The sequence below is a fragment of the Corapipo altera genome, unplaced genomic scaffold, assembly GCF_003945725.1.
Source record: "Corapipo altera isolate COAL_440 unplaced genomic scaffold, ASM394572v1 255, whole genome shotgun sequence".
NCBI lineage: Eukaryota > Metazoa > Chordata > Aves > Passeriformes > Pipridae > Corapipo > Corapipo altera.
In genome coordinates this window covers 580,613-607,252 of record NW_020884929.1, presented here as the reverse complement: position 1 = coordinate 607,252, position 26,640 = coordinate 580,613, and the positions used below count along the sequence as shown (strand labels likewise).

General features: G+C 41.2%; 2 long non-coding RNA genes across 2 annotated transcripts; both read left to right on the top strand.

Annotated features, from left to right (window-relative positions):
* Positions 1 to 63: 63 nt before the first annotated feature.
* Positions 64 to 2,303, top strand: LOC113954525. Its single transcript, XR_003530258.1, has 3 exons — positions 64 to 132; positions 835 to 1,013; positions 2,142 to 2,303. It is a non-coding gene; the product is annotated as an uncharacterized LOC113954525 (long non-coding RNA).
* Positions 2,304 to 2,829: 526 nt separating this feature from the next.
* Positions 2,830 to 25,438, top strand: LOC113954524. Its single transcript, XR_003530257.1, has 12 exons — positions 2,830 to 3,048; positions 3,258 to 3,351; positions 4,796 to 5,137; positions 6,048 to 6,123; positions 9,765 to 9,921; positions 10,616 to 10,830; positions 14,229 to 14,321; positions 15,846 to 15,985; positions 19,488 to 19,637; positions 20,130 to 20,182; positions 20,619 to 20,679; positions 25,127 to 25,438. It is a non-coding gene; the product is annotated as an uncharacterized LOC113954524 (long non-coding RNA).
* The last annotated feature ends 1,202 nt before the right edge of the window (positions 25,439 to 26,640 follow it).

Below are 26,640 nucleotides of genomic sequence, written 5' to 3'. Positions count from 1 at the left end.
CAGGTCATGGATCAGTCCGCCATTTTGGGGCAGGTCATGGATCAGTCTGCCATTTTGTGACAGGCCATGGGCTCACTCTGCCATTTTGGGCCAGGCCATGGGCTCAGTCCACCATTTTGTGACAGATCATGGGTCAGTCCACCATTTTGTGACCGGCTATGGGCTCACTACACCATTTTGGGGCAGCCCATGGGTTGGTCCGCCATTTTGGGGCAGGACATGGGCTCACTACACCATTTTGGGGCAGGCCATGGGTCAGTCTACCATTTATTGAAAGGCCATGGGTCAGTCCGCCATTTTGTGACAGGCCATGGGGTCCCTCTGCCATTTTGGGTCAGGTCATAGGGTTTGCTGCTGCCATTCCAGTGTGGACCAGAGGCTGACTAAAGCTCAAGGGGATGGGGGTGGAGCAGTGGCCATCCTATCTATGCAGATCTCTCCCTGTTCCCCCTCACACTTCCCACCTCGTTCTTTTGAATCACTCAGCCATTCCTCTGGTCTCCTACACTCATTTACCTTTTATGAAGAACAGCATTTAGAGAATAAACTAGGAAAGGACTTGCTGGTGAAATTTCTTTCAGTTGAAGGAGCTTCAGATTTGGTTGATGACAAAGAATGAGAGTAGTTTCCACAATGCAATTAGACAAAAGAAATATGTCTGAATTCTCCCTAAATTATGGGGAGATACTGAATTCCTCACAGTGGAATTCTTTGGAGCAAATGGGGATGCTGGATCTACCAGTTTCTGCTCCAAAGGTGGTTCAGGAAATCTCTGAAGAAAGAAAGGAAGAAAATAGCTTTTAGTATGTTTTAAAGGATTTTTTTTTTTTTCAGATAAGGAGATGTATGAATGAAGGACTGTACCTTCACCAACTATTAATGTACATTATACAGAAGTCCTGAAAAAAAATACCTGTTGATTTTCAGTATGTACCATTCCCAGACTAACAGCAAGTTCCTTTTGTTATCTGGCTTTAAACCCAGTGAATATTCATCAGTGATGTTCAAGTAAAGTGAGTAAAATCTAGTTTGCTTCATACCACAGACACTATAAAATACCTTCTCAGTGTTAGGTCCACTTGTCCAAAAAATGTTAGCTCAGAGAAAGACCCTGGAACATGCAATGTGCCTGTTGACTACTCACTTAATGAACTGTGCCCTCAGGGCAGTGGTAACTATTCTGCGGCTGCTCTCAGTCTTTTATTTTCTCCTTTCCTAGAACAGGCAAAGAATGTGTATTCCCAAGGGGAAAAAAAGAGCATGAGACTTAATTTAGCAGTTAAATTACACAAGCTCCACTTCAGCACCCCATTCCTGTTCAGAGGAGTACTCAGTAATATACTTGATTTCCTTTCTATGGAACATAAGTCAAGGTCTTGATGAAGTGGAAGATTTGTGTCAAAGGCAAGCCAGTGTGAAAATACAAAAATGTTCTCTTTCCCTGAGTTATGCTTGTTTTCACCTCTGCCAAGCAAGTTGATAACAGTAAATATAAATATAGATAACAGGAGGAAAGAAGATATAATTAAGTGCCTGGATTTGAATTAATGTTGCAACAAAGGTATAATCCATGATATGGTTAAAAGTTATTTCATAAATTCCGTTCATTTCAGTTATAATCAGGGCAGTGTTGCTGAAGTTTAACTTGTGACTGAAGTAACAGAACTGATTAATAGCTGTTATTATGAATTTCCATAGCGAGGGGAGAACAGGGTCCTGAAATGTCATACAAACATTGCCTGAAAGATACATTTTTTTAATCACTTATAAACATCTGAGTCTCAGTAAAAGTCAAGTATTTAATCACCTGAAATTAGGGCAGGCTGTGATGTCTGTTGTTGTTCTCTAGATTTGCTTAAAAAGATTGCTTTTCAGCATTATGTGGCAAGGGTATGTTTATTCCTCTTTTAAATATGGTTTTGCTTCCACTTGTTAAGCCTACGCAGCTCAGAACTGCAGCAGGAGGAAGAGGGACTTGATGAGTGGGAATGGGTCTTTATTACTGGTATATAGAGGGCATTTTGGAAAAGGACATCACTAGGATCGGAGAATCCAGCACATCTGGAGAGGTTTGCCAAAGTCTAATGCATTAGACTAATTAATTCCTTTCAGAAAACCAAGATGTATTTGTAATTTTTAAGATGGCTGGAGAAGGAGAGGAAATGTGGCCCTGTGAGAAGATGAAGAATACCAAATTGTGACTGCTGTCATACTTTGAATGAAGAAATTGCAAGTTGCTTAAAAGGAACATTTTGGGAGAGTGAACTGTATGTCATTAAAGAAGTATTTCATCTATCATCATCTGATTTTCTTCTTATAAAACCCAACCTTCAAAGCTCGGAATATTGGCAAAACTTGAAGGTCAAGGGCGTAACTAGTAGTTTCTTACCTCTGGGCAACACTTTTAAAAGTCTTTCTCCGACAGCATACCTTATTGATGGTAATTGGTTCCAGTGTTATTTAGGTTTTCTTTAGCAGATTCCATTACATTTTGTCACTCTGGATGGAGGGAATACAGTTAGTGCTGATAAAGAGCATATCAGAGCTTTTGGGTCAGTGCAGTTCATCTTTAGCAAATCATTTGGGCTCTCAAGCGATCCCTAAGCAATCTCTTAGCCAGAGCCTTTTCCAACACACTTAAATTATTGATCTCCTATTACTATGTGGCCATGGAGTGGAGGATTTGAAAGAAATCCACAAAGAAGGATTTGCAAAAGTACAGAGAGAGCACAGAGCCCTGGCCTTCTGCCCTGATGACTTCAGCAACTCACAACCTTTTGTCTTTAGACATGATTTCTTTGAGATTTTTACTACCACTAGATATTTTTTTTTCTCTTCTCTTTGCAAGTAAAAAGGCTACATGATTAATTCTGCTTTCAACATCGGATGTGAAAGCCTGCTTAGGAACCCCCTGCGTGGAATGGCAGCAGAGAAGAACAAGAAGTGCCTGGTTTGTGTCAGGAGGAACAGGCTGTGCTGTTTCCAGTGCTCTCCTCAGCCTCCCACAGCCACAGAGTCCTTAACAGCAGTCATTAAACTTCCTAACATGTGAGTATGCCAAGAGCCCATGGTTATCCCAGCTAATGAGCGGGCTGAGATGAAGTGGTGCCCTTTGTGGTTCCTGTCCTTCTCTCCCATCACTCTCTTACTCCCACGCACTGACTGAACTGATGGGATGCTTGTACTGAAATCAGTGGAAGATTCTCAGCAGGCTGAGATCTTACTGACATCTTTTTCCTTCCCATCTGTGCCAGCAGAGACCAGCAGGAGGCCTTGTACTGGGAGAGAGTCCTTGAAGTCCAGCTAAAATCTTTCTTCTCTTAGTCATGGTCGTTCCTCAAAACCACACAGGTAACATTTCCTACAGCATAATCCTAAATTCAGCTGAATTCATAAGCAGATAATAACAGTAGCCTTGTGACATACACAGTGTCTTGCTAAAGACACACAATTCAGGTTGCCATTTCCTCTCTTTGTCTTTAATTCCCACTTCATTATTCAGACCCAGTAAATTTTATTTAACTAGAAGGTAACTGTTTCTTGAACTAACACGAAGAAAAACATCCGGTTGTGATTTGCATCAGAAAAATGTTAGGAATCTATTACTTCCCATTGAAAATCTCTTGCAGTAGTTAATATCTGAGTTAATATTGAGTTAATATGCCTTCTTTCTAATTAGATTTTTTGTCTGACTACAGATTCCAGCCTTATGTTATTTTTATCCCCAAGACAAAGAGTCCTTTGGCACCTGGTGTTTTCTTATGATTGTACATCTGCATTCCAACATTTCAGTTTTTTTAGAAGCTGAACAGATTGGCTCCATGGAGTCTAATCATTGTATGGCACTTTCTCCAGTTCCCAAATACAAGTTGAGGCTTTTTTGCACACCTTCTCCAGATTTTCGGTAGACTGTGAAAAATGTGGACATTAAAAGTGAATAAAATATTCCAATATTAGTGTCACTCAAACTATATAGAGGAATACTCCCTTCTGAGGAGAAAGGAGCACTCCTCAGACTCTGCCCTGTGGGCTGCACTGAGCCTACAGCATCCCCTGCTGCTCCGGGCTTGGGATGGCACTCCCAGGCGGGGAGCTGCCTGTGCAGTTTGTGTTTATTGTTGTTGGTCCATGTCAGGCAATCTTTTACTCCTTAGGTGTTGTTTATTCTTATTAAAAAAAAAACGAAAAACCTCAAGTTTGAAACTGTCCCAGAAAAAGCATTTCTATTCTTTGTCTCATCTCCTACAGTCATTTTCTAAAAGTCCCAGTGCTAAACATGACATGAAAATTTAGACAAGAGAAAGGATACAGAATAAACTCTTTTACTATATTTTATATCCCAAAATATACTAATACCAACCATGCCTATAATGTCCAATTCAAGGAAAACACGGATGTCCTTCTCTATGGAGTAAATTTTCAAGTCACTTTTTCTTATTTTCCAATCCCAGAGAGTAGACTCTGTTTAATTCCCACTTATTTAAATCAGAGATATTGCATTTATTCAGATATAGCCCTCAGGGTCTCTTGCATAACTGAAGTGTTTTAGTGGTTGCATTTCCCAACAGAACATGTTGAAGATCTTGTAGGTGAGTAATCAGTGCCATAAAATAGCTGCTCCATTTCCATGGCTGTGGACAAATCCTCATTCTGAGTGCAATGTGCTGGTCTATCACTGGTGAATAGGGAAATTCACTCCATCTGTCTTCTGATTCCAGACTTATTCAGTCTGTAATTGCCTACTGATATGATTTCCCCAAAGATCATTTATTTCATGCTTTTTTTTTTCACCAAGTACCTTCAGAAAATCTGAACAGAAGTAGAGCTGCCCTGCAAGGGCGTCAGTACTGCTGGAAGCATTAACAGCTTTAATGAGGAAAGCAGGGCAGGTTTGAGGGTTTGTAGTTGCTGCTCTGCACAGGTCCAGGTGAGATGCACACTGGTTTAAATGGGCATTTGGGGAATTCCTAAGGTAGGTGTGACAGCAGTGAACCAAAATTGTTCATTATGGGGAGGGTAGGTGGAAGGAAAACCAGTTTAGATGTCATGTTACCAACACTTTTCCTTTATTCCCAGAAGAAAATACATGTCAGTGATTCTCCTCCATGTTGTCTCCTGAGATAGAAGACTTCCCAAGGTATGAAGGTGTGTTTCCAGTGCTGTCACTGAGATTTGTCCATACAATACTGCAACTGGTTCCTTAGTTCACCTTGAAGAAACAAAGAAAAACAACCTCTTTGTTATCTATCCAATGCCCTCCACTTACCCACCACAACATCTCAGTGATATCTTCGATGTCTACCCCCCATTATCACCACATTAGGTTCCTCCCAATTCACCCAGCCCTCAGTCTTTCATTCTCCCCTGGAGTTTTATAAGTCTTGTTCGTTTTTCTCCTCACTTGCAGTTTTAATTTCTTTATACTGAAAGCAGCAGTGCTGGTTTTTAAGTGGTGCAGATATCCCCTGATCCATAATGCACAATAAACAGGTTACCCCGTGCAACTGGATGGAAGATTAAATCCATGCTTTTGTTAGCAAGTTGAAGCACAGGCTTTAGCTAAATTATCCCTTTGCCTGACCATCTGTTTCCAACGGAAATGAATCTTTGGCTTTAATTATAAATCTCTTATGAATATGATTTTTCTTTTCTAACCCAATCTGCCCTTTTGGAGATGAGTTGAACTCTCCCTGTGCTGTCTGAAGGGTGGGTGGGATCACCAGCATGGCTGATACAGTGATTCATTTTTTTAATTAGCCTTCCTGTGAACAATTTCAAATCTATTTATGCACTTGCTGCAAGTTGAAGCAAAAATCTGTGTTAGCAAACTGTGTTTATAAATTTGCTACAGATACCGTGTTACGAAGCAGTCTAAGTACAAACATGTTAAACCATATGGAAAATCCGCCCCAATCTTGCTAAATTGTTCCAATGTTTAATTACCCAGATCATTAGATATGTGCACCCTCTTTCAAATTGTTTTTTCAATTCTAATTTCCTGGTCTAGCCCTCTGATCATCTTATAATTCTTTATGTTCCCCATGAAGGTGTGTGTAGATTGAAACCAAACACAAAAACCTCCTACTCCAGGTGCAGTTCTCCAACAAAGAATTACTCATCCCAGTAAGGATTTGTCATTAAGATGCCTTGTAGTTTATTAATTTTTTCCAAAGAAAGGGTGAGGTCATTCTTTTTTTTAAATTAAAGGGGGGGGGGGCGGTGGGGAGGAGGGCACAGAGAGCTCTGATTTGGGGTGTCAGGGGAATCCTCAATATTCTGGAGCTCTTCCCTTTTACATGGTGAGGATTGGGAAGGGAGTACTTGTATCTTCTGTGGTACTGGGCAGCAACTCCTTTTTGTGACCAAGAAAGAAAAGAAAAACACACCAAGTTACACTTCCTGGCACCTTTTCCAGCTCCTCTGGAGAACTTGGCCCTTGCTAGTCAGCAAGAAGACCTTGAGCAAGAGAAGAATCTCCTCCTGCCAGGCTTTCTTCCCCAGCAGAGGCCAACTTGTAGTAACGTGGTGTGGAGATGAGTCAGTGCAAAATGGACTTGGTAAACATTGTTACCCTCCTTCTCCAGAGACAACTGCACTTATTGCTTCATCCAAGAACCACTGGGGGGGAAAAAGGGATTGAACACTCCTCACTGGAATCCTGGGGTATGTGCTGGTCTTCTCCTTGTAACTTTTCCCCCTGCGAGTTTCAGTTCCCATCCCTCTTCACCGGCTCCTCATCGATTTAGCTCGTTCTCTTCAAAGGATTTCCAGTTTAGAACTGTGCCAGACTGCCTTTTGATCTTCCTGAAGGTGTTTTCTCCCCAGAATGACCAGAGTAACTTCGGTCAAAATGCAGTTTATTGCAGTGTTTTCATGACCCATGGCTTCGTTTGAGTCACGATCGCTGGAGGGATTTAAAAGATATGTAGATGTGGCACTTGGTGGCCTTGGCAGTGCCAGGGAAACGGTTGGATTCGATGATCTTAGAGGGCTTTTCCAACCTGAATGATTCTATAATTATACAAAACTCTCTAAATCCCAAATCCTGCCACTGTAGCACTTGCTGCCACTGTAAAATCAGCCTGTGGGTTTTCTTCCTGTATGATTTCACTCTGCCGAGGGCTTGTACAGAAAGTGTATCTACACCAAATGTTTCATACAGCTTTCAAAGGAGTCCTGAGAAGGTTTAGCTGTTACTTTATAGAATGAGAGAGGGAATATTTTCGCGCTCAGCCCTTCTCCCCCCATTTCTGTACTAAGTTCAGTGAGTGAAAATGATTCACTGTGATTCATTCTCATTGCCTCCCAAGCTGCGTTCTTCCCTGAAAAGTACAATATATCTTTTCATGTTCTCCGTGAATGCTGTGGCTGTGACTTCTTTCTCCATGTTTCTCACATTTAGCAGCAGCTCCTGTGAAGAACAGGCACCTGAGGAGCATGAGAGAAAAGCTGGAATTGTATCTGGAACGAGCTCTCTGCAGCTCTGGGAGAATAACAACCAGCTCTTGGAGTAAGGGACAATGCTCTGAGGATTGTTCAGCTGGACCTAAAAGTTTTTGGGCTGTGAAATGTAGAATTAGAGAAAATGTGGGATTAGAGAAGCATGGAAGATAACCGTAGAGTTCCCTGCAAATGAAGACTCTGGCTTTACATACTTGGCCTCTGGGAAAAAATACAGGCAGAATTGGCTTGTAAAGCAGAAGACATGTTGGTTCTTCATCCAGTTTTGAAACAAAAAACCCCCAGACAACAAAAGCATTCATCTGGGTTTTCACACCAGCAGATGACTGTTTAAAACATGTATTCTCAATCATTGTCTATGTGCATATTTAGTACAAAACCATGTTTATGCAACCAAAGATAAACCAAGAGACTTGTGTTATCATGTGATGTTAGCAAACTTAGTCTCACAGGAAGACAAGTAGTTTATTAAGCATCCTGACCCTGGAATTTGAGCACCTCTACTTTTCCATCCCTAAATCCTCCTAAATCCATGGCTTCTGGGTGTTGATGGCTCGCCTTAGGCCCTCTCTACATACCATCCTTAGGGAAGGAAGCTTGGGATATCTGTTTCAGGTTCCAGCTGCTGTGCTTGGGGATGTGAGAAGCGTGCTCAGGCTCATTAAATCTGCAGGACTTGGAAGCTGTGCCCGTGGTGACACCACAGACGACATTCCAGTGAGACCCAAGCACTGGAACTCTTTGGCATTGAGCACAGCCCATGTGAGAGCTCAGGAGCAGTTCCAGAGCCGACTCCAACACGTCTCCTTGTTTTTCAGCTGCTGACATAGAGGTGTTTTTTTAAAAAAAGTCCAAAATTAAACAGATATCCTTGGGGAAGCTGGAGATGGAAATATTTCTCGTGTGAGCCATTGCACACACACTGACTGGAGGCTGCTTTGGGAGGTTTCTCCAGAGACCAGCGACCTTTCCCGCAGGTCGTGGGGAGCAGAGCTTTTTCCTGCCTGGAATTTGGTGGGTAAAACACGACACAGTGCTTGAGGTGGAATTCTTAAGCACCCAGAGGATAAAATCCTACAGGAATATATTTCCCCAGGCTAAGAGAGGACAGTACTTTTTAAAAACATGGATAAGCCAGCTATGCTACTGTGCCATTTCAGTTGTTTCCAGCTACAGGCAGAGATCCAGAGACATCCTGGATCCAAAAAATCCATTCTGGATTCCAAAAGAAGGAATCTTTCCCTTTAAGCCTGCTTATTTCTTCAGTTTAATACAGCCAACCTGAAATACTCTGTTTCTTTTAAACTCTGGTTGCTTTTGAATGGCTTTCATCTAGAGTGTGAAATTCCAAGTTGCTGTGAAAAAGCTGCCTTAGGAATATTCTTGGCGATGCTGCAAGCAGAAAGTACAGGAAACCTCCCAAGAGAGGTTGTTCCAGCAACACTGCCATCCACGTTTCACAGTTGCAGGGACATCCAGAGCAAATCCAAACACCAGCTTTTCCCTTCAACAGAGCCTTTGCTGAGGTACAACTGCCCAGCATCTATCCCTGGAAGTGTGCAAGGCCAGGCTGGACGGGGCTTGGAGCAACCTGGGGCAGTGGATTATTCCTCCAGAGGAATAAAGGAGGGTGTACTGACATAATTCCTCATCAGTTTGGTTTTAATCTCAGTTTTCCTTCAAGTTTGCAATACTTTTTAAGACCATCCTTTCAGAATTATTTTGCTTTCAGGCAGTAGAGGTGTTATTTATTTATTGGTATTACTGAATTTTCTCATTGATAGATATTTTTTCCTAATCCTGGCAACTGTAATAACCACGTAACCCTGACCTTGCTATTTAACCCCCCGGGGTTGATTTAGGAAAAACCATCAGAGAGGTCTTGTACAGGTTAAAAAAATACCTGTGTAGCAGTGTGATTGTGGATGTGTGTGAACAGTGAGCTGTGTCAGCAAATAATTTATCAGTAATTCTTATGCAGAAGTCTGCCCTACTATTTTCTAACGTATAATATTGGAATTATTCGGATTTCACAAGGCAAATTTAAGGGGTGAGTAAAGCTTCTGTGAAAATGCAAAGATTTGGCTCAATAAATTAGAATGCTTTACTACTAGCCAGAAAACTGCAGTAAAAAAATGCACCAGGCCGGTGGATTTATTGTAAGTGAAGTGTAATCTCTAAGTAAGAATGAGTGTTGATGGGGAGTGATGAGATGAGAAGTCTGACTGGCACAGGGGTCGGGAATTAAAAGTTGGCCTTAGCATTGAGAATAAATCACATATAGAACTATAATTTCGGCACAGTTCTGTTCCAGCTTTTGAGGATACACCACCAACTCCCAAAAGGCATCCTGGAGCCTGTTGTTATTTTGGGATGCCTCAGCCCCAGCTGGATTCAGACAGAAGTTAAGCAACAGCATTTAATTACAGCTGCGTCAGAGGCTTGTGTCAAACAGCGTAGGTAAGTCAAAAAGGAGTAGAAGTCAACTAATAGGCTTCTGAGACAACTTTCCCAAATGTATTAAACCTCAGGGAATATCTGAATGCATTCTTGAGGTATTTCACGAATAAGAGTTATCCTTTTCTTGCAACAAATGACTTCAAACCAGAAAATAGTAATCATGTAGAAGGGCAAAGCATTAACAAATACTTGATTACACTAAATACTCCTCTTTAAAAATTTTCCTGATTGTCCTGACCTTTTCTTTTTCTCACTTAGCTGATCTGCATGTTATGAGTTACTAGTTGAATTGGGTGCAAAAACAATTGAAAAACAATTCCCAAGTCTTTCGGGATGACTAAAGTAAAACCATATGACAGTTAGAAGATAGTTCTGCACTGGTATTCATTATCCTGGAAATAATATATAGCAAGCTATAGGAGGAAACACTGGGAAGAAGGAGTAAACATTTTTTCAAGTTGTTATATTATCTTCCTTGTGAACTATCAGTGAAGTATGAAAATCAGTGAAATTATTAGACAGAGATTTAAGTTACTAAATATATTCAAGTTAGAAGAGGCTTGATAGCATTTTCTGCTCCCAGAGTGGATATAGCATCATAAAGAAGGAACATATGCTTCCATCTTTTGCTAAGGTATTCCTTTTTTTTTTTTCCTTTTTCCCTCGTTCTTCTTTTTGGATGTAAAATAAATAGTCCATACAGAAAATAGAAAGTAATGGTGTAAGGACTGAAGACCTTAAATCATATAAGTGGAAGGAGTAAAGAAAATTCAGGTTCAAAGTGGAAGCAGCACCTTAGTGCAGCAAAAGCCCCCCAGCCTGGCAGGATTTGGCATTATGGAGTGCAATAGCCAAGGGAAGGAGTTAGAAGAGGCTAAAGTTGCCCAGGATTTGCACCCACCATGTGTGGTAAGGATATTCTAATATCATTTTCATGTATTGCATATAATCAAGTTGTTTTTCCTGGGAAGCTGTGGGAGTTGTAAGCTGGGAGTGGTGGTGCGTTCCTCATCCTTAGGAGGAGAAATGCTTGGAGAAAGTTGACCTGTCCAGTCTAAACACGGGGAAATGTCCAGGCAGGTGAGATGCAGGGGCACTCAGCAGGTTATAAACTCTGATTCTGCTTTACTAAACACTGACAAGACTTCTGTTTAATATCTGCACATCCTCAAAGTGCAACTTTCCATCTTTGAAAGATTCCACTCCACTTCCCTCCAGCAATTCCTCAGCACTCCCTGGAAGCAGGCTCTCCCTGCTGGCTTACAAAGCCATTTTACCTCCTACAAACATGAACATCTTTGGGATAAACAGAGCCACCAAGGAGTTCTGCAGGTGCTGGAGTGGGTACAACCTGGTCACACAGATGCTGAAAACACTTACCTACAAAAACTTCCAAAATCTCCACTATTGCTCAGAAAGTATCAGCAAAGACTGGTGAAACTACAGGTTTTTTTAATAACTTGGCTGGAATGGCTGTAATGACTCTCAGCATGCAATAATATTTTCCCCTTGGAGTTTGGAGAGTAAGAGTTAAGAGAGCTCAAATCCTGTATTATTCTGGGCAGCTGTAAAGGAAAGTATTTTGTATTTGGTCGAGAGGAATTGCTGGAGTGTGTATTTTAAATTGAAAGTGCTCACTAAACTGAAGTGGTCTAAATTGAAACTGTGGTAGTTTTTCAAGAGCTTTAGTAGTTCCTTTGATTTGATCAAGGAGAGGGGAAATTAGTGCTAACAAAGAAAAGTTTAGCACACACACACACAGTTTACTGTCTTTGTACTCTTGTAGGAAAGTGGTTATTGTACGTTTTATCCATAAAAAGCGAGTCAAGCCCTTGTTTAATTCCTGTGGTGATCCGAATATTGCAACTGCAACTATTTCTATCAAATTTCAGTGGAACAGCTTTTGAGTTTATGTGACCTGTCAGGGGTTCTTAGGCTTTCTGGGTTTCATTGTATTGGTGACTGAGTGGTAGAAGCCTAAAGATAAAGGGAATTTTCACACGTGGCAATAGAGGCAATGTTGAAAAATACTTATAGTCAAGAATAAAAAGATATTATATAATATCAAGAATGTAAGAAACTTGCTGACTTTATAGAAAGGGAGGAAGAATGAATATACAAGTGGTGGCTTAAATGCTCTTTTATTGCTTTGATTTCTCAGTTTCAGCAGCTGGTATGGCTGTTAGAATCCTTCTATTATTTACATTGAAAGAAAAAAGAGAGAGAAGGAAGAGGAGGATATCTGGGGAAAAATAATAAAAGAAAAAACCAAATTGAAGCTGTAGGGAAAGTAATTTTTCTTTCTAAGTACAGCAATTCAAATGGCTCGTAAATGGGGTCAAATACAGATAAATGCAAAGAACCTCACCAAATGCAATGTGTGCTTGTTGTTCTGTGATTTTATGGTTTAATCTCACTGTGTTTTCCTGGGAAGTGCCCCATATGCCGTGGTTATTCCTAGTGACAGCTGTCATTTGGTGGTGGTTCCTCCAGAATGGCTCCAGGCAGTCACATAACCAAACCTGCTCTCCTGCTATTCCCAGCTCTTCCTTGTTCCCTTGTGCCTTTTTCTTTAGGTCAGAACTTCCCTCAGTGACCAGCAGATCCCTGTGTCAGATAGGGAATGACCACAGCCCCGTTATCTTCATCCACCCACCCTGCCTCCAGCAGAGGGAAAAAGATAATGCTTAATGTTCTTTTCATGGCCCATCATAAATCTGTCACTTTGAAAAATAGGGAGAAGGAGTTAAATTAATTACTGTCTTATTGATTCCCCTTGGCCAGATTCATTAGAGGATCCCATTCCTGCATAAACCTCCCTCCCCAAATACTACTCTGGGTAAAACCTGGCAGAGAAAATGCATCGCCTCCACCAAGGACTCATTCATATTTCATTGTTTTAAGTGGTTTCCTCTGTAAATATTTCATAGATGATGTATATAGATGAATATTGAAGCAGAAAACTTAAAGAAGCCTTGACTGCAAACTCTTGGGGTTCCTGATAAACTTTTTTAATCAGAAAAGGACTAACAGCTCACTCCTAGCACAGGCTGATTGGGTTTTTACAACATCTCTCCCAATACTTGTCATTAACAAACTGCATTAATTAGCAAATGCTTGCACACGAGACCTGCACACAGGTCTTATTATTCACATCAACATCTATTGTTTGAATCAAAACTGAACTTGTATCTCAGGCTGTAGAACAGAGGAGGTGTCCATTAATTTCTTCCCCGCTTCTAATACTTGACAGCAAACCCTTGAGTGGCTATTTATTTATTTATTTATTGTGGTTACCGTTCCTTTACACTTCAGCTGGTTCAGACAGACCCATGTGCCCCAAGCTTTTTATTTCCAGAGATGATGTAGATGGCTACAACATAAGTAAATCCATAGTAGCTCATGGAGTAGTGACCCAGGAAGAGTCTGGTGTGGTAATTGATAGCAAACCTAAACATTAGACTTGTAATTGTGCAGGGGCCATCAAAATTAATTGTACTTGAGCACAAACTGTTGAAAAGCTAAATCTCTTCAGGGAAGGATTTGTGGAAGTGCAGTATTCCTCAGGGAACCATGCAAATCTGCATTGCAATAGCCTGTTTCCTGAGGTTTCCTCAGGGATCCCGGGGAATTTATAGGAAGGCTGTATTTTTTTTGTAGTCACACCGCCTTTACCAGCTGCACAAAATTCTTCCTTGGATGACTACATTCCACAAAAGCAATCACAGAAAGTGCTGGGGTTCTTATTTTCATTTCTTTTAGTTGTACCACAGAGACAATTTCTCTCTAAGAAGGAGCACATGCCATGGTGGAGAGGAACCTGCACGTTTATCCTTTACACTGAGGGTATTTGGAAAATGCTCTCATGTTTTCAGAACGTTTGGAAAATCCTGTCATGTTTGCACACACGTTGTATGCAACTGAATTAGAACAATGTTTGTGATTTTGTAAGGAATATTGAAAGGAGCATTGACTTGTGCCTGTTGTTGGGTGGGACTGGATACCCAGGGCCACACAGACCAGAGATTTAATTCCTACTCCTTATCTCTTTTAGTGTTGCTGCCTGAGAATTCACTCCCCATCAATACAAATTAAAAAAAAAAAAAAAGCTCTTTTCTTTTAAAGCAACAGCACATAAAGAAAGCAAAACCTGACCTCATTTGTTGGTAGCAGCACCGAGATGAACTGCGGCTCTGACCTATTTCTCCAGAGTTACAATTATCTGCTGTAATGGTACCATTTTACTTCTTAAATCCTGGATTATTGTAATTTGAGATTTACAGAAGTTATTCTCTCTCTGGTTACAGATCCTGAGCCTTCAGGGGCAAGGCAGTGTGAAGAGAGAATGAATAAACGTGAGGGAGCAAAGACAAGGCATGGGATCAAGCCATAAGGAATTGGTAATTTTTTTGTTAATATTTTTATAAATATATATAATTTAATAAGTTATCTATGTCATCTGTGTAGTTTTGCTTATTTTCATGTATATATAAAATATATATTTATTTATATATTTTTAAAATATATATCAAAAAAATGTACTTCTGTATCCATATGTGTTCCTACATGGAGTGATCTAAACCATGGTCACGTGGTGAGGGATCTGGGTTTTATTCAACTGTCTGGCAGAGACATGCTCAGCCTCTCTGTGCACCACGGGGATGATAAATATAAAAGACTTGAAGAAATCAAGTTCTTAGATATTCAGAACCAAACCCCTTGGTGATAGAAGTTGACAGAGCTGCCTTTAAATCAATTTAATACTTGCTTAAATCAGTGGAAGGGAAGTGAATTACGTTGCATGAGGATCTGGTGTTTGTAATCTGATTTCATTTTTTATTTATTAGCAGTGTATCCAACCTCACAGAACAAACTTTTTTTTCCCCCCTGAGTTTTATGTTGGCCTGTATCACCAAAAATGAACAGAAAATATGTTCCTATGTTTTCCTCAAGTCAAATTTCAATCTTCAGAATATATCATTCATTCAGTGGGTTCAGTGGCCGTGGTTGCACTTGATGATGATCCGGGAGGTCTTTTCCAGCTTTAGTGGTTCCATGGTTCTGTGATCTTTGTTGTAGAAGTGTTCACAGCAACACCACGCTGGTAACAAACACTGAGTCCTGCCAACCCAGACAGGCAGAAATCGTGAGTTGGGTTCTCACCAAGTGCAGTATCAGCTCTAAAACATGAGTTTTCAGGGGGAAAAAAACCAACAAACCAAACCAACAGAACTGACTCATATCTTTTTATTTACCCTCTGCTTTCTAGCACATATTAAGCTTTGCCCCAGCCCATAAACACTGACAAAACACTTAACACCACGAATCTGCCTCAGTTCTGTGCCAAATGCTATAAACTTCATTCCCCACTGTCACCAAGACTGGTGCCCAGACCATTCAGGCCATGCATTTCACGTCAGCTGGACTCATTTTCTTCAATCCTATTTCTGCATGCCTTCAGTTTAATGGGAAATCATTCCCTCTTTGGTCACAGATCTACTCTATAATAAACTGGTTGTTCAGGGCTGCCTTTCATCCCTGTCAGGGAGATGCCATGAGCACCACCCACGGAATACACGGATTTTAAAGAGCAAAAGCTGAGGAGGCTGAGGTCAAGCAAGGACAAGTAAACTCTGACTAGAATTGCTCTTAGTGAGGGACCTCGTTTGTTTTTGGACTCCTGTGCGAAGTCATTAAGTTTTGCTGTGGGGGGAACGGGGCTGGATGAGGGTTTGAGGAAGACATTTATGGCTCCATCCCCCGAGGGCAGACACGCAGGCTCAGCATCTGCCAGCATCGGATAGGGATGCAGGGGGAGCACTGGGGCTTGGAGCAGCATTAGGAGCAGCTTTGGCCGAGGCAAATGACAAATTTGCTGCTCTTACTTCAGTTACTTAAACAAATTTTAAATCTTTTCCATCAAGGCAGCAAAGAAGGCACTTAGATTCCAGTAGCGGGAAGTTTTGGAACAGAAGGAAACAGAAGATATTGCTGTGGTTTGGCTAAAAGTGAGACAGAAGGTTTTCCTTATTCCTGAGGGATGTCCATGGGGAACAGGCAAAAGGTGGGTGCATCCAAGTCACGAGAAGGTTTTGCTATAAAATGAAAACATACAGCATAAAACCTCCAGCACTAACTAAATATAAGAGTAAACCAAACATTTTCCTCGTTCTCCCAACAAAACAACTCAGCAAATGCAGCAAAGGCAGGTGAATAATCGAGTCAGTCTTGGTTCTCAGCTCTCCAGGGAATTTCAAGTACTCTTGGAATCTTGTGGCTCATGACATGGCAATAATGTGAAGTTCTTAGATAGGGTTTTTTTAGAATTTTCTTCTTCTTTTTGTCGACATTCAGATTTTTTTTTGTGATAGCAAGATACATACATCAAGATGTCATCCAGTGTGTAATCAACTATATACTGGTTATGGTTTTATTATAATAATCAATTACTTTGCCTCCCTGTAAAATATATAATTAGGTTCAAGGTCAAGAAAACTTATAAATGTCCAATATTTAACAATTACTTAATATGCATTCAATTAAAATTGAATCTCAACAGAGATCTTGGTTAAAGACTGAAAACTGTGAAATGGGTTAGAAGGATTTCACAATGGGTGAGAATCACCAGCCATGCAATAATCTAATACAGCCAGACTAAAGGGTTGTGTCCTTCTAGATAGTTGTAATATAAGTAATAACTGCCTCTTACACGATGGAATGTTTAATATTAATTAATGTTTCTAGACTTTACATCAAGGTCTGGGCTATGAAGTGTGTCCCATAGGCATTTTTCCAGCTGTTTATCTCCACTTTGCTACAATTGTAGCAACAGTAACTCCTTGCTAAGAAAAATACAAACACATTTGTTACAACGGAGCTTAATTTGGGAGTTTATTTGTTTGGGGTTTTTTTGTTATTAAAACCTAGAGTAACTGACTGTGTTGTGATATCACTACATTTAAAGAAAAACCCAGATGAACTTTATAAAGTATTAACTAGTTTGTCAATTTTGAATCAGATTTCAAAGTATGACATTTTGATGAAAATAGGGAAAAAAATTGCAATTAACTAGAACTGGTCAGATTTTAAATGCTGATTGAAACCAAATATGTTTAAAATCTGTGTCCAGCTCTCCCCTCTCCTCACTTTTCCCCTGCTAGCAAAAAAAGGTAGTCTGGGAAGAAGTGGAGATAAAATTTCTCCTCACCATCTGACATTTGGAAAAAAAAGTCCTTGTTTGACCAGTAATGAGAGAATTAGCAGCATTTGGGCCATAAGTCATTACCCTCAAATTTACAAAGCTGGTATGTTTTCACAAGCAAAACTGATAATACCCTATGTAGAAACAGCCACATCCCCCAATAAACAGAGCCTCATCCCAGCATTAAAATGCCAAACAGATGGAGGAGCCTTTCCTGGGAATATGCATAGGGAAAAAAATGACTGAGAAGTATGGGGTGAGAAAATGCTGCCAAGCTCAACAGGGCCACAGAAAGTGTTAATGACTCAAGGATTATCTTTTCCAAAACTAGTTGAAGGACACAGCTAGGAAGAAAGATGTTCTCCTGACACAAACACCCGTCAGGAAATAGCATATACCAACATGGGATTATCCCCCAAAAGATGAAATTGGAAAGGATTTCCCATCCTAATTACATGAACCTTCTGAGGATCAACTCTAGGCAAAATATCCCAGAGCTGACTTGACAACTTCACAGGATAAGGAAAAAAATAAAAAGCAGACCCAGATGTTCTGTGTTCCGGGCGACTTCATATTAATGAATCATCTGCGTTATATAAGCAAAGGACAGGGGAAAAGGACCATGTGGAGGTCACCCGAGGGCTGCTGTTGTGCTGGGCACTGAGAAAACATGGAATATGGGATGGCCCCAGCCTCCAAGAGTTCAAGCTCTGAGTAGAAGTTGGGTGGGGAACCACTACCTTGTGTTAATGCAACGCTGGCTATAGGGAATTGTGGTGCTGTGATACAGGAGACGATGATGGGTGGATGGATGGGTAGATGAAGAGATACATACTCTTTTTTTTTTTTGGCAGAAATAGAGAAGGTGGATCTCGCTGACCGCAGCAGATTGGGCTTTCAACAAATGTAAACAGCACTTGGGTAAGAAAGCTGTGAATAATTTTGGTGCCTGTTTCTGCATTGTGTGTCATTTGCCCACAGGAGATGATTAAACACCTCAACACTGGCATGTCTGGAGGTTACATGTGGAAGCCTCCAAAGGTCCCCTCCAAATTCCCACCTCCCACACACCTAAGGCACATATGGGTGCATCCTGGTGTTCTTGCCTGCTCTTCTGTGGGGGTACAAACACACCTTCTGGGATAGTCAGATTAGCAGATCGCTGGTTGTCAGCACCTTATAAAGAGACTTCCCCAGGGAAGGAACATTTGCCTTACACAGACCACGGGAATTGCTGTGTGGGTGGGAGTGAACCATGGCCATGAGAAGTGACTGTGCCTTTCTGTTACTGAACAGGAGATATACTCTGTACCCCACTGGAGTGAAAATGGAAGGTGTTTCTTCTCCAGGTATCCAAAGGGGACATTCTGCCTTGGCTGTGGCTCTCCTCTTTCCACCCTTCCTATGGATTTTTATTTGCTTGCTCATGGGGGGACAGCAATAGTTAAGAAAAGCCTAATTGAGGCAAGATTAATGCAGTTCCTCTGAGAGTAAGGGAGAGATTTATTCTCTCCCTCCCTTCCACAGATGTCTTGTTTGGGGCTCAGCCTTGCCTCACATATGTACCTATATTCATTTACTTCCTTCTGGTCCTCTGGGAGAAGCCTCTCTCCTGGAATTTATTGCCTTGGCCGCCTTGTTTCTGTCCCTGTTAATAGTAAGACATATTGAATGCCCATATATTTGTCTTATTCTCAGATGTGAGAGAAAGGGATTTATCTATGCTGAAAAATATGTACATTTGGCTTGGGACAGCCAGGAGTTACCGTAAAGAAAACCTTGAAACTGGAGCCCCTGAGCTGGCAAGAAATGGAAAGCTTTGAAAGAGTGGGACCCAGCAGAGCTGCTGAAATAAAGCATCAGGTTCCAAAGGAATGGGCAGCCTCGGGATCCTGCTACATGAATTTCTTTCTCTCTCACCTTGGGCTGACAACAAACATTAGCAAGTGATGGAGGAAGGAAATACTTATTTTAAATACCTGGTTGGTGAAAGGCTGTGAGGGGAGATGAGGAGAACATAGAAGCCCAAGTTAATTTGTATGTGATTGACTCAGGCAAGGGGAAGGAGCTTGGGCCAAGCCCTATGAGGGATGTGTTCCTGCTGACCTTGTCCTTGAGATGGGCAGATCAGAGGGTTCCTTCGCAGCTCCTTCTGCAAAGGACAGCTTTGAAGGTCACCTCACAGCATCACTGTGATATTTTACCCAGAAAAGGAGTGTCTTTACCCATTGCCAGGCTCAAAAACCTGCTGTTGGCATTAATAAGCTTGAAACAGGCCCTGGGCCTTTTTCCCAGACAGCTGCATTTACCGAAATTTTCTATACTTCTCTATCCTCAAAATGTCATTTTCAATTTTACTTTTCAGCTGCTGTCCTTTGCTCTCTGGTGTACAACCTGCCCTTGGCATCTCACGACTTCACATCTGGAAAAGTGCTTTTGGGGAGGTGGGAGTGATGCTCCTGGTCCTGCTTCCCAAACTGGTCCGAAACCACCACGGTCAGCACAGGAAGCAAAGGTACTTTTTAAAAACTCTCAGTATTTCACCTCTCCTTCCATATTCATATTTTCATGCCCTTTGTTTCTCTTCCTTTAAGTGCAACTTTTCATTTGTATTCACTGCTCTCACCTTTTCCTTCTTCTATTCCATGGCTCGGCCCATGCCTGGGAATGAAGGGAATGCTGTTGAACAGAGCAAGGAAATGAAAACAGCAATATTTATCTTGCTTTGTTGTGACTTTCATTTCCTTCACAGCCAGGCTGCTTTTCCAACCTGCAGTTTTCTTTTTTTAGCCCAAGCTTGTGGTTTTGGGGGCATCTACTCCAACTATTTTTATTAACTCCTCAATTGTCACTTTCTTCAGTTTAATTCTTTTTTCTCTCACACCTCGTGTTGCTTAAAATTGGTTTTGGCTTGTGAAAAACTGTCTCTTAAACACCAAGTAAAATATACTGTTATTCAGGGTTGGAAATGGCTTCTTGAGTTTGGTGACTCTTCTGTAATTTGCAGAAATCCTGAGGCTGTTGCAGCAGAGGAGGCCTGAGCCTGCCATCAAACTACAGGTAGTTACTTACTCCTACTCTTAGTGCTCAAGGATGTTCTTGTTGAAGAAAATCATGGTGGATTCCCCTTTGTGCATCAGTTTGTGGAGCTCTGTTCAAGACACTGAGTATCCAGTTTGTTGTCATCATGGTTACCTACATTTTTTACATTTACTGATATTACTTCTCTTTTACCCAGTTGATTCTGGTTCCAAGCAGTAATTTAACAGTTATTTTATGAAGAAAAAAACCAAACAAACCAACCCCCAAAATTCCACCAGATGCAAGTACTGGTAGCTAAAATGGATTCATGCTAACTAATAAAAAATTCAAATTGTTTTTATGTATCCCCTGCAATAGATTTCAATTACATCTTCCCTTTTCCTTAGCAGCTCCTTAGGTTTTTTTCTTGTCATCTTGACTGCTAAATGATTTTGCTCTCCCTGTCCTGTTTCAGCTTTTCCCTTCTGTGCTGGTTTAAGGGTCTCCTGAACAGTGTACCCTTGGCTCAACACCAGGTGAGAACTATCCAAGATGGTTTTTAAAGCTTTTTACACACCCAGTGGGGCACTCATGGCTTTTCTCTTTCCCTGTGGGACAGGGAGGACAATGGCATGATAATTTAGGAGTCATTTCTGAACCAATGATGGTCCTTTTAAATAAGAAAACTCTGCTGCTGCAAGGAATTAACAGTTGTTTTCAGCTCGTGAATAGTCAGTAGTATTTGAAAATTATTTCCACTGATCCATCTCCAAATGAAAAAGGGCCATTTCTTCTCTCAATCGGAGATCAATGCAGAGAATTTATCCTAATCTTCCTAAACCATCCAGCCTCCCAAACTAATAGTCACAATCAGACAGCTGGCAGGTCACAAACCCCAGCCCTGGGGGGGGGTTGTGACTGTGAGTAAGCAATTTTACAGCAATTTTACTGCAAGACAGGTCACCAAGAGACATTTTAACTTCAGCAATTATTTTTCTCAATGTCAATGACATCATGAAAGGAGCCAGAAACTTATTTCTTTGGACAATTATAAGCAGAGATTGCTCTTGACCTTGATATTTATGGGGTCCCAACCATCCTGCAGCAAGAGGTTATATGAGTCTCCAGAGCAAACCTGCCAAAAGTTCGGAAAAGTTCCAAAATAGCAACAATCCATGATTTCATTGTGCATGGCTAATTGTTTTTCCTGAAAGGAAAGCTCGTGTTTGGCAGGTTCCTTTGTTAACAACGAGATAGCAAAGGTTGTAAATCCCTGCACGGCAATTACTGCACAATCAGACTCGGTAACTCATATATATCTCCCCTGGAAATACAGTAATGCACTGCTAAAGTCAGGAAAAAATGGGATTTGGGGCCATGCTATTTCATTCTGAATTGTACAGAGAAACTCGAGTCTGTTTTCAAGAAATGATTAGTTAGGAAATGCATCAGTATGATATATATGCTATATTTACACAGTGCAGTGGTCTGCTAGTTCACTAATGGAAAAACACTAGGTAGATTGTGGCTTTTTAAACAAAATGGGGACAGAAACACAACTGTTCCCCACAGAAACAATTTATTTCTATCACTCCTTATAAATGAAAGGAGAACACAGGTAAGAGGAGAAATGTTGATGAATCAAGAATCTGGTGTACTCTACTCGTGCCTGAGTCCAAGCCTTCTCTTCTCTCGTGGAGAGGGAGGGAGTCTCCTCTCTTGGACCAAATCCCTGTTGAATTTTGGCTGTCTCCAGTTGAGTCTGTGAGCATCACTTGGAAACAGCTACTTGGAGATAGGCTTGGCTTTGCCTTATTCAGATGATGGTTATATGGGATTTGTGGTGCCAGAATTTATCAGAGTAGGTATAAACATATTGTTGTATTTTAAGCAGAAATGGAGAATGGCTGGTGAGATATCCCCCTCCACCCCAAAGAATAATTCTAATGAGATTTGGACATGTAATTATAAATAATATGTAGAGTTTGGCTTTGCCATATTTGAGAAAGAGCAAATGCAATCTGAACAGCTGCCAGGGGATGGAACAGCGTGCTCTGAACAGCTCTGAACAGCCATTCAAGGATGACAGGGAAAAGGAAAACCTGTCTTCCGAGCAGAGACTGAAACCAAAGACTGAGAGAGGATGCAACTGCTCTCTGAACACAGAAATGGCATTAACAGCATTTGGGGACAGGCATAATGGAAATTAAAGGGCAGCACTGGAGCAGAACAAATGGCTCCATGCTGAAAATGGAGATGTGTGGGCTGGCTATTAAGGGAAGTTTTCTAACTGATAATGTTGTATTGGCTTGGAGTAGAATTTTAATCTGATTAGCAGAGGAAGATGAGAGGTGAATCCCGCCCATATATATGGCCCAGAAGCATCCTTCTGGCCCTATATGTTCAATTCCTTCATGCCTGGAGCAAAGACAAGGCCCATAGGCAGGCTGACCTGCAGAGGAGTCAGGGAAGAAAAACTGGAAAGAAAACCAAGGAGCTCCTAAATTCCTTGCCAAGGTTTCCTGTTGCCTCAAATGTTGTAATCCTCATTGCAATTTCACAGATTCCACTCTGTTCTTATGGATCTGATTGAAAAGAAGTAAACTAGCAAATACTCAGTTAGGCAAGCATATTTCTAAGTTAATTAAGATGGGACAGTGAGCAGACATTTTCTGTGATCCAGGATATCTCCTGCAGGAGCCCTTTCATTCCCCACTGCTGTCTTTCTAAATGACCTCCTCAGTTTTAATGATCACTGGGTAGTTTCAAGTCTGCAGTTAATCCCAGGCAGGACTGAGCTCAGGTTCCCCTAAAACACCACCTTCTCAGTGATGAACTCCTTACCTGCTGGCAGCATTTAAATCCCCTGCTGGCAGCTATTGCAGCCAGAGAGATCAATACATCACCATGCCTGTCAGTATGAAAACTGGGAGGTTACTTCTACCTTGAATCTCCCTGGTTCCTTGTTATTCCCTTCACTTAACCTAAATTTTCAACTTGATGAAGATTTCAGCTGACAGGCATTATTTATAATGCCCATAACTTCAACTGTGGCGTTTGCTTATAACTAATTTATATAAAAGCATATGCTTTCCTTTTATAGAGACACGGGAGATAATTCCATTACTAGTGGTTCAGTTATTAAACACATTCATCCACCTTAAAAAAAAAAAGAGTCTGAAAGGCAAAGCAAATGTGCTGGGAAAAATATTAGGGGCTGATGTTCAACCTTACCTGTTAAGAAGAACACATTATGGGAAAGGGTCTCAACCAAAGGCTTCTCCCTCTTTTTATTATCATATGTCTTTTTCACACTGAAAACTTGTAATTTTTCTATGAGCTTCCCAAAATGGGCATAATTGGTAGAGCCAGTGCATTACTGGTACTTGATGGTCTGAATCTTTCTTTTTTGCTTTGAAAAGAAATAAGTAAACCTTGATAATCAGTGCAGGGAGGGCAGAGAGCTGCACAGAACTACTTTGCTTTAATCATCTAGAAAATATCTTTTCCTCATTCAAGGTCATATAGATCTTATTTTTCAGCTGAGATTGGAAGGTGATGAAAAGAAACAACCACAGCCCTGTCCCCACATCCTGCAATAAAGAAGAAATCTTATATCATGGATAGATACATAACCCTTCTTCTGCAGGTGATGGGTGGGACTGTGCATAAGCTACTTGCAGAGATGCTAAATACAAATGCAGATGAGGGCACTATTTTAACACTTGGGAAGCGGCTTTCTGAACCCTTTGGCAGGGCTGCTGAACTCAACACAAAGCTTTTATCTCTCTCAATCACTCAGGGCAGATTAATCCTTCACTTGTAGGTTTGTCAGATGAAAAGCAGCTTGGATGGTTTGATTTTTTTTTTTTTTAACTGTGGGTAAAATACTATTGGAGCTGTGTATCATGGAAAGCCAGAGTCAGGACTCCCAAAAAAAGCAGGGGACACCTTCCACTGGACTGAGTTGCTCAGAGCTTCATCCAACCTGGCCTTGGATGCTTCCAGGGATGGGGCAGCCACAGTTTCTCTGGGCAACCTGTGCCAGGGCCTCCCCACCCTCCCAGGGAAGGATTTCTTCCTGCCTGGCATTTCCTCCTGCTGCTCCAAGAAACACGGAGGGGCTGGAGAGGCCACTGGTTTGACACAGCCGGGCGTTCCTTATGCTCTTTGGATCCTACAAATCCTTACTTATAAAGCAATCTTCTCTCGTGTAAGTAGCTTTGAGCACTCAGGCAATATATGATTCTTTATCTGAGAGCGTCACATCCACGTTTTCTACGAAACTAAGTGGGTCACAGGCATTTTTGTGTAAGGCTTTCACTTGACAGGTCTACACCGAAGGTGAGCTGGTTCACTGGGTTTGAGGGGGAAGCCTGTTTCTCTCTGCCAAGTTCTTTTGCCAGCCATTCTTAAGGCTTATCCTACCCAGTTTTTCTACACAGAAATGACACTCATTTTCTCAGCAAAATGGGAGAATAGCAGCCTAATTTATTGCAATCCCTGCAATGTCTCTTTTGAAGCTCAGACAGGATTCAGAGATGTTCAGCCTGTTCCAGTTCTGAATGCCTTACTGAGTTCTGAAAAACTGTTATTCAAATCTTTCTTTGCTTCTACCTTAGTTTTTTCCCCCCTTTTTACATGGAATTTGTCAAAATCAAGGTGATGTCTTTTAAAGTATTTTCAGAAAGAAAATTTGATTGCTGTTTTCTACCCGGCCAGGTACATTTCACATTTTTGCATTCCGGCTTTACATTGATTATTAACTTTTAAATAGTTTATGGGAAGAAAGAGAGAAGTGAGAACATGGATAAAAGGAAGAAAGGAAATGACAAACCGAAGAGAAGACATTGCTGCAGGTTTACACTGTATGAGTTCAATAAGGCTGTGAAAGAATGTGCCTGTTCTTCTTGTGTTTCAACTAACCCGTGTAGGTGACTCTGGAAATCCTTCTCCTTGTGTTTTCCCATTCCTTTTCCCCAGGGAGGGCATATATCTGTAGGTCAAGCCCTGAGGTCTGAAGAACAACTACATCAACAAGGAAACAACGCCCAAACAGAAACCTGAATCAATATTCAGTCAAGCCCTTTAATTATGTGGCTCATTTTGTACTGATGTAAGCAGATCCTTAATTCTGAAGCAACCTGTGCCTAGGGAAAAGGAGTGGAAGAGACTGTGGTGTCCCTGTACACAGCAGCTGATGGGGAAGCATGATCCAGTGAAGAGATGGAGAGCATGAGAGATGTAAAACCTCAGCCAGACTGACACTGAGAAGTTGTGGAGATACCCAGGGAGGGGAGAGATGAAATTATTTTAAAAGCATGTATATATGTATACATACACCTGGATTTGACCCATCTTTATGTCAGATGAAAGACTCGGTATAAAAGGAAGTTTCTGTGATGAAGAGTGGAAGGTTGTCATTAGGCCATGGAAAAACCTCTTCACAAAATTCTTTATTTCCACGTTGGAATTCAGCAACAGAGGAATGTAAGATCTAACTAGCTCACACGCTACAACCTTTAAAGTAGCTTATTTTAAAAATAGAAATCAGATCTGATCTCTCCTTTGGGAATAAAAGAAGTGTTGTAGAGAAAGGCACAAGGAGTTCTGGATCAGATTCTGTGGTCAGCAGCTCAAGTGGCTTGAAATGAGGAAAACTCCAGTTGAATTCTTCCAGAAGACTGTTCAGATTCCTCTGCTCAAGTGGTCACAGCAAGACAAACATCCAGCCCAAAATAGCTGGAATGGAGGGCAACAACAACCAACTTTGGGGTGAAACTCCAATGGAACCACAGTAAAACATCACTGTCTCTGGAGAATTAATTCCATTGTGTCAGTCAGTGTGAACACGAGAGATAACACCAAATTATAGATACTGTTCCAAAGAGAGAGAGTTCCTGGCTTGAGAGCACCTCTGTCTCTGTGAGAGATGCACATAGATATCTAATTACATGCAGATTTTTAGGAACAGTCCACGGGAGTTGAACATCTCCTGGGAGTCGGGAAAAGCAAAGAGCACTGGAAGAGGCAGCAGGCTGGCAGCATATAAACAGCACGTTACTCTGACTCTCATAAATCTCCACGAAGTTCATTTATTCTCCTCTGAGGATGAATAATGTGAAGCCTCTCCTTGCCAGTTATTGTAGCACCGAACCAAGCGGGTTGGATGTGGAGGCTGCTATTAATAGCAGCGAACGAGCTACTAATTGGGCAGTTATGTAATGGCTTTGTTATGAAACCTGGTTTGGGTTTGACACCTTCTGTTTGCTAAAAACATCAGTAACAACCCCAAACAAACCCAGGGGTAGCGGCGTGTGACACGAAATAAAGGCTGAATAGTCCCCGGTGTTTCAAAACCGAAATAGAATTAAAAAGAAGGGGAAAAAGATCAATTCCTTGCTCTGAATTCCAACAGGAGTGAGCTGGAAGGGAATCATTCCACAGATCTGCTATTCAATGTTACTTTAAAGTAACTTTCTTTAATACTTGCCCTG